Here is a 6,653-nt window from a genome sequence, read left to right as displayed (position 1 = left end):
ACCCTGCCAACACAGAGCTGATAGGGACTGACAAGCACACTGTTTAGATAAGAAGCAAACAGTCTTTTATATCTGTATCTGTGCAGCAGCTTTCCAAACTTGAGGTTCCTGTGTGGCAGGTGGACAGCTGGAAAGGCCAGCTGTTTTGTGCAACATTCTTGCCAATTCCCTTGAGGCTTCTGCATGTACAGTATTTGGGCAGCAAAAAAATTATTAAAGTCAGTTTGAAAATGGTTTCCTGTGTTGCTTTCTGTAGACACATCTTCATTCTACTAAGACCAAGTTACCCTAGATCTCCAGCATCACCTCTCTGCAGATGGCTCTGTGTGCAGGGCCTGCTTGCTCTTCCTCTGTGAAGTCCATGGACTCACCCTTGAACGTTAACAGGTTCCTGAAAACTGGCCATTGCTTCCTCCTTTTCAGTAAGGTCAGGGTGTTAAGCAGGCAGAGCTGACTCCGGTCCTCTGGCTTCAATCTTTCCACTGACCCCGGCTGCCCCTCTGAGCCGCAGTCTTGATGCTAGAAATATTGATTTCAGCCCAATGGCCACAAAACCATCAAGGAAACGGCCGACGAGTTGAAAATCTTTGAAGGCATCAAGCACCCCAATCTGGTTCGCTATTTTGGTGTGGAGCTGCATAGAGAAGAGATGTACATCTTCATGGAATACTGTGACGAGGGCACGCTGGAGGAGGTGTCGCGGCTGGGCCTTCAGGAGCACGTCATCAGCCTGTACTCCAAGCAGATCACCATAGCCATCAATGTGCTCCATGAGCATGGCACAGTTCACCAGGACATCAAAGGTGCCAATATCTTCCTTACCTCGTCTGGACTAATCAAACTGGGAGATTTTGGGTGCTCAGTGACGCTCAAGAACAACGCGCAGACCATGCCTGGTGAACAGCACACTGGGGACAGCAGCCTACATGGCTCCCAAGGTCATCACCCGCGCCAAGGGGGAAGGACATGGGCATGCTGCCAACATCTGGAGTCTGGGCTGCGTCGTCCTAGAGATGGTCACCGGGAAGAGGCCTTGGCATGAGTATGAACAAAATTTTCAGATTATGTATAAAGTGGGGATGGGACACAAGCCCCCTATCCCTGAAAAATTAAGCCCCAAGGAAAAGGACTTCCTCTCTCACTGCCTTGAAAGTGACCTGAAGGCGCGGTAGACAGCCAGCCAGCTCCTGGACCATGCGTTCGTCAAGGTTTGCTCAGACGAAGAATGAAGTGAGTCGTGTGTGTCTTCGGAACATGCTCTGAATCACTACTGTATGTAATATTTACATGAAGACTGTGCTGAGAAGCCTCGTGAGCCTTTTCCAGCTTCAGGACTGAAAGTTGCCCAGGTGACGCGCCCCTCCTGCTGCTCCTGTTTGTCCTTCTTGACACAGGGCCTCCTGAGTGAGGGTCCCCACAAGGTCGAATCGAAGAATCATACTAAGTGCCATTACTACTGTACACGGACCGTCGCCTTGTCCTCTTCTCGAGGGCGACAAACCTACTCTCACCATAGTGTTTATTGACCTTCTTAGGCTCAAAAGAAGTAGTAGTGTTGTCGGGCGAAACTTCTGGACTTTGTCGCGTGCACCGACTATGAGCCCTCCCTTCTTTGTCGTTGGCAAACTTCAGATTATGCAAAAGGCCGATGAATGAAATTTAAGATAAAGGTTCTTTTTTCAATAAATGGTTTATTTTAGGAAAGCTCAAAAAAAAAAACAAAAAAAAAAAACCTTGAGTCTATGTGATTCCCTTCTGTCCACTCAGCTGGCCCGCTGTTGGACGTCATCCTAGGCATCCAGTGAGGGTCCCATCGAACCCACCCTGCAGTCTTTGATCTCCCTGCAATTCAGGAAGGGTCCTTGCCCCCCAGGGGTGGAATTTTTGGACATTATAGTTGCAAAACCCAAGACATTTATATAAATAAGACCGCTGTGTAAAATAGGATTCACTCTTCTACCAAAACCCTTTTCTCCACACTCAAAAAGAATATAGAAAGTGCAGCTTAGAGCAGTACAAATCGGCAGGTGGTCCCTGATGATCCTAACTGGAAGGCCAGGTTCCCTGCTGACAGGCCAGTGGTGGTGAGTACACTCCTGGCCCAGGCCACTCACCAGAGGTCACCAACTGCACAGGGTCTGGCAGCTGGGGTGGGACAGGCTTTGGGGGCCGATGAGCCAGGGCCCGCAGAGACATGGTGGTTTGTTCAGCCTGGGGGAGTTGGAGAGGGGTCCCCACCTCCCCCAAGGACAAGGAGAGAAGCCGCCAGCGTCCCATGAGCAGGTGAGGCTCCTTCCTAGGGCCATTTTCCTGCGGCCACTGAAGACAAGGACAGCAGACACTACTACGGGAGGAAAGGAGGTGGCAGGGGAGTGGGCGCCTGGAATGTCAGGGGAGAGTACCCCGGAGGGGGGACCCTGGTGTGTCCTCCTTTCACTCTGCACATCCCTACCAGAGAGCGGCTGCCCCTGCTTACACTCTAGACTCGGCCCAGACCAGCCAATCCATACACTGGGTGTTGCTGGGGAAACTGGGGCACAGGACGAAAAGAAAAGACCCCACTCTCCCTGGCAGAACAGAGCCTACTGGGGCGAGTTCTCATCCCTCAAGGAGTGGGGGACAGTGTCAGGAGCACTTCCAGATGCACACGGCCAAGGTCCCTCCGAAGTACAGGCAGAGTAGATTCTTCACCTCAAGTGTGATCTCAAACCCAAAGCCTTCAACGATCACCATGTGCCAGGGGGAGCCTGGAGAGGAAGGGGCAGGCTAACATGGTTTCTTCTTACCCACGGTCCCTGTGCTGCTGAGCAGGGTGAGTATGTTCCTTCCACTATGCAGGAACTTGAGACCACCTTGTGGGCTTTTACTCCAGCCTAGCCAGGGTCCACTCAGATGCCAGGCTCTGGGGCTACTCCTCTGGGTCTGGTTTTTCTGTTGGGGATTTGCAGACTCTCTTCCTGTCTCGTCCTCATTTTCTGCCACCACAACACATAACATCATTGTGGCCATTTAGATGTTTTGGTAACTCAAGGTTATTGGAATGGTCTTCTTTTGTTTTCAGCCAGAACCCCTATGTCTGGCAGGCTTTGGGTGTAGTATCTCTCAGATGCCCTTAGAACCACCAGTTAGGTCTGTCATGATCTCATAGGGCCCACTTTCCCAACCTGGTCCAAAAGCTGGGATCAGGAGTTCATCCCTGGAGTTTGGGCGGGGCGCAGAGGGAGCTTTATAGACACCTGGCTTTGGGACCAAGTATCTCTGGCACCCCAGCTCCACAGGGAGCCCAGGAAGGATAACCACATTTCTACTTGTACCTTTTGAACTCCTCACATCACTCACAAACACAACATTCCCCTTATTTGTCTCTCCTTGGCTTTGGGGAGGGCAGACTGCACATTTCACATGGGTCCAAACAGAAGGGACCAGGGCCTAAGGGACCTGCAACTCCCGGAGGCACTCAGCTGGCCTGCTTCCAGTGAATAAAGCTCTGTTGACAAAAAAAATAAAAATAAAAATTGAAATTAGAATACAATCCTTAAAAATTTATTATTGAAGTCCTGAAGCATTTTTCAGAGAACATCATCACAAAATGGGTAGCGGTCATTTATGTGACATGTTCAATGATTCCTTTATGTTACAATCTCATCCTCAAGTAATAACACAACCTAAACATAAACACAGAATTGTGAATTGCTACATCAAAAGTTTCTTTGCTACCACCCACACCACACTCAGCTACTAGCTGCTGTTGGATGTAAAGGTTTAACTCGTGCTAATCTGGACAAGCCTAGGCGGAGACTCTGACTTGGAGATTTAACTGATACCACTAGCAGTAGGCTGCTCTTGCTGCTGCTGCTTCTGGATTCTGCTGACGGCAGCCATTTAGGTCTCTTGCTTTCAGCTGAAGGGCTGCATATCTGGAGTGGTTTCCTAGTGGCCTCTGAAGAGAGAGAGACCTTCTTTGGTGTGGGCTGAGGTTCTAATTTGACGGCCACAGGAGCAGAGTCTACTGAAGTCACCAAAGCATTACATTTGGATTTCGGTTTCTTCTCTTTCTTTTCTACTGGGGATTTTACCTTCACTACTTTCCTTTTAATTTCTTTAACTTTATTTTTTCTCACAGTGAATTCTTCATCGTTTTCTTCACTTTCACCAAAATCAGAATCACCCTCAGAATCTTTACTACTTTCCAAGTCTGGTTCGGAGTTACTGACACTGTCGCCGTCACTGCCTTCCAAAAAACCCCTCTGTCATACCACAGCTTTAGACGCTGCTTTTCTTTTCCTTTGAACATCAGGAAAGTCCTCTTCCTCAGTAATCTTGTCCAAATTTTCATCTTATGATTCTGGCACATAAATGGTGACTGTTTCACCGATAAAGCTAGTGCAACTTCTAAGTCTCTGTGGTAGAGCTTGTCATCCAAAGGTATCCTTTATTTAGGGGTTTTCTCCTGTAGTGGTATACTCTCTTTCTGGAGATTCTTCAATTTAGGTTTTGCTTTTTCTTGTTTTAACTCCTTTGACTCTGTCCTGGATTTCTTGTTTAAAGGTGTAGATGAAGAAACAAAATCATCATCACTGTCAGAGTCTTCAAACTGTGAGTAATTGACTGGTTTCTTATGCCGCACTGGCCACATTGTGGTCCCCTTCAAGGCTTACAGTTTGCAGCTTGCTACAGCGTGATCCAAAATGTGAATGGAGAGATCTGCAGCCACTACTCCGGCACATCGTGTTCCCGGAGTATGAGAGTTCTGAGAAGGAGAAAGACACATTTGAGAGCACTGTGCAGGTGGCAAATTGCAAGACCTCATCAACCGCAGCAAAATGGCCAGATGCAGAGGACGATTTGTATGTCTTGTAATCCTATTCAAGAGCAAGCACATCTGCAGGTCGGCCACGCTGGCTGGATGGGGGGAGCTGTATGGACGCACTGGCTACAACTACATTTTCTCACGGGGCGCAGATGACGCATGGGCGAACACCAAGGACACCACAGAGGAGGACTGCGCTCTCCAAAGTAATGACACACATCTTTTTGATAAGGTCAGAGGCTATGACATCAAGCTGCTTCGGTACCTGTCAGTCAAATACATCTGTGACCTGATGGTGGAGAACAAGACGGTGAAGTTTGGCATGAATGTAACCTCCTCCAAGAAGGTGGGCAAAGCCCAGCGCTATGCCGACTTCACTCTCCTCTCCATCCTGTATCCAGGCTGTGAATTTTTCAAGGAATATAAGGATCGGGATTACATGGTCAAAGGTCTCATTTTTAACTGGAAGCAGGACTACATTGCTGCCCCATTGAGTATTCCCGACTCCCTAACCCACTCTCTGAACACTGACTAGAGCCAGTATCAGAGTTGGGACCTGGTGCAACAAACACAAAACTACCTGAAACTGCTGCTTTCCATAGTGTACAGTGACGACGACAGCGGGCTGCTGGTGCACTGTATCTCAGGCTGGGACCGGACCCCACTCTTCATCTCTCTCCTACACCTTTCTTTATGGGCTGATGGGCTGATCCACACATCCCTGAAGCCTGCTGAGATTCTCTACCTGACAGTGGCCAGTGACTGGTTCCTCTTTGGACACATGTTGGTAGATCGGCTCAGCAAAGGAGAGGAGATATTCTTCTTCTGCTTCAACTTTTTGAAGCATATCACCTCTGAGGAGTCCGGTGCTCTGAAAACACACAGGAGGAAAAGTTTGCCAGCCCGGGATGTAGGACTCACCTTGGAAGATATCTGCATGCTGAGGCGGAGGGACCGTGGCAGCTACTTCTCCTTGGTCATGGAGAGCTCTCCAGGAGCAGTTGGGAGCTTCACCTATGAGGCCGTGTTGCTGGTCCCTGCGGGAGCACAGACTCAGGACACTTGGAGGAAGAATCACTCATCCTCCCCACAGAGTGTGCTCTTCCAAGGCCACAACCCTTGGAAGACCGTCTGCCTGCCCACCAGGGGCTGGGAGAGGCCAAGTCCTCCAGCTCCTCATCCTCGAACCATTCTGACTTTTTCAGGCTGAGTAGCAGTCCCCTGGAGATCCTTAAACCCATATCAGTGGACCATCCGCTGCCCGGATCCTCTCTCTCCACAGACTTTGGCAGCTGGCAGATGGTAACAGGCTGTGGCAGTATTCAGGAACGGGCTGTCCTGCACACAGACTCCTCTCTCCCTTTCAGCTTCCCGGATGAGCTCCCAAACAGTTGTCTGCTGGCCACCCTGAGTGATTGGGAGACCTGGCTGCAGGAAGTGTGGTCAGCCTTCTTAGCTGCTTATAGCAGCACAGTGGGGCTTCGGGCTGCCACCCCCAGTCCCTCCGGAGCCATCTGGGGCCTGCTGGAACAGTTCGCTGGTGGTGTCGGACTTCGGGGCACCAGCAGCAGCACCACCTTGTGAACTAGCCAGCCCACAATTTTCTGTTCCCATCCCAGCTGAGCACTGAGGGGAATCAAAGCCGTGCCCAGCCAAGGGAGACTAAACAGAGGGAAGCCTCCTCATGCCCTTCTCCTATCACCATCCATGTGGCAGCCCCAAAGCCAGAGCAGGGCTCCTGATTGGTGGTGGCCACTCATCCACCCCAACTTTGGCTAGAGTTCCCATCAATTCAGAATTAACTCTGTGGGGTTTCCCTGGAGACCGTGACTACAGAAGACAC

The 6,653-nt window shown here is 50.0% G+C and overlaps 2 pseudogenes; one reads left to right on the top strand and one right to left on the bottom strand.

Annotated features, from left to right (window-relative positions):
• Positions 1-3,731: 3,731 nt before the first annotated feature.
• Positions 3,732-4,636, bottom strand: LOC102819177 (annotated as a pseudogene).
• Positions 4,637-4,648: 12 nt separating this feature from the next.
• Positions 4,649-6,394, top strand: LOC102818815 (annotated as a pseudogene).
• The last annotated feature ends 259 nt before the right edge of the window (positions 6,395-6,653 follow it).

Source organism: Chrysochloris asiatica, unplaced genomic scaffold, assembly GCF_000296735.1.
Source record: "Chrysochloris asiatica unplaced genomic scaffold, ChrAsi1.0 scaffold00006, whole genome shotgun sequence".
Taxonomy (NCBI): Eukaryota; Metazoa; Chordata; class Mammalia; order Afrosoricida; family Chrysochloridae; genus Chrysochloris; species Chrysochloris asiatica.
The sequence above is the reverse complement of the archived record's forward strand: the minus strand, read 5'-3'. Positions and strand labels throughout refer to the sequence as shown.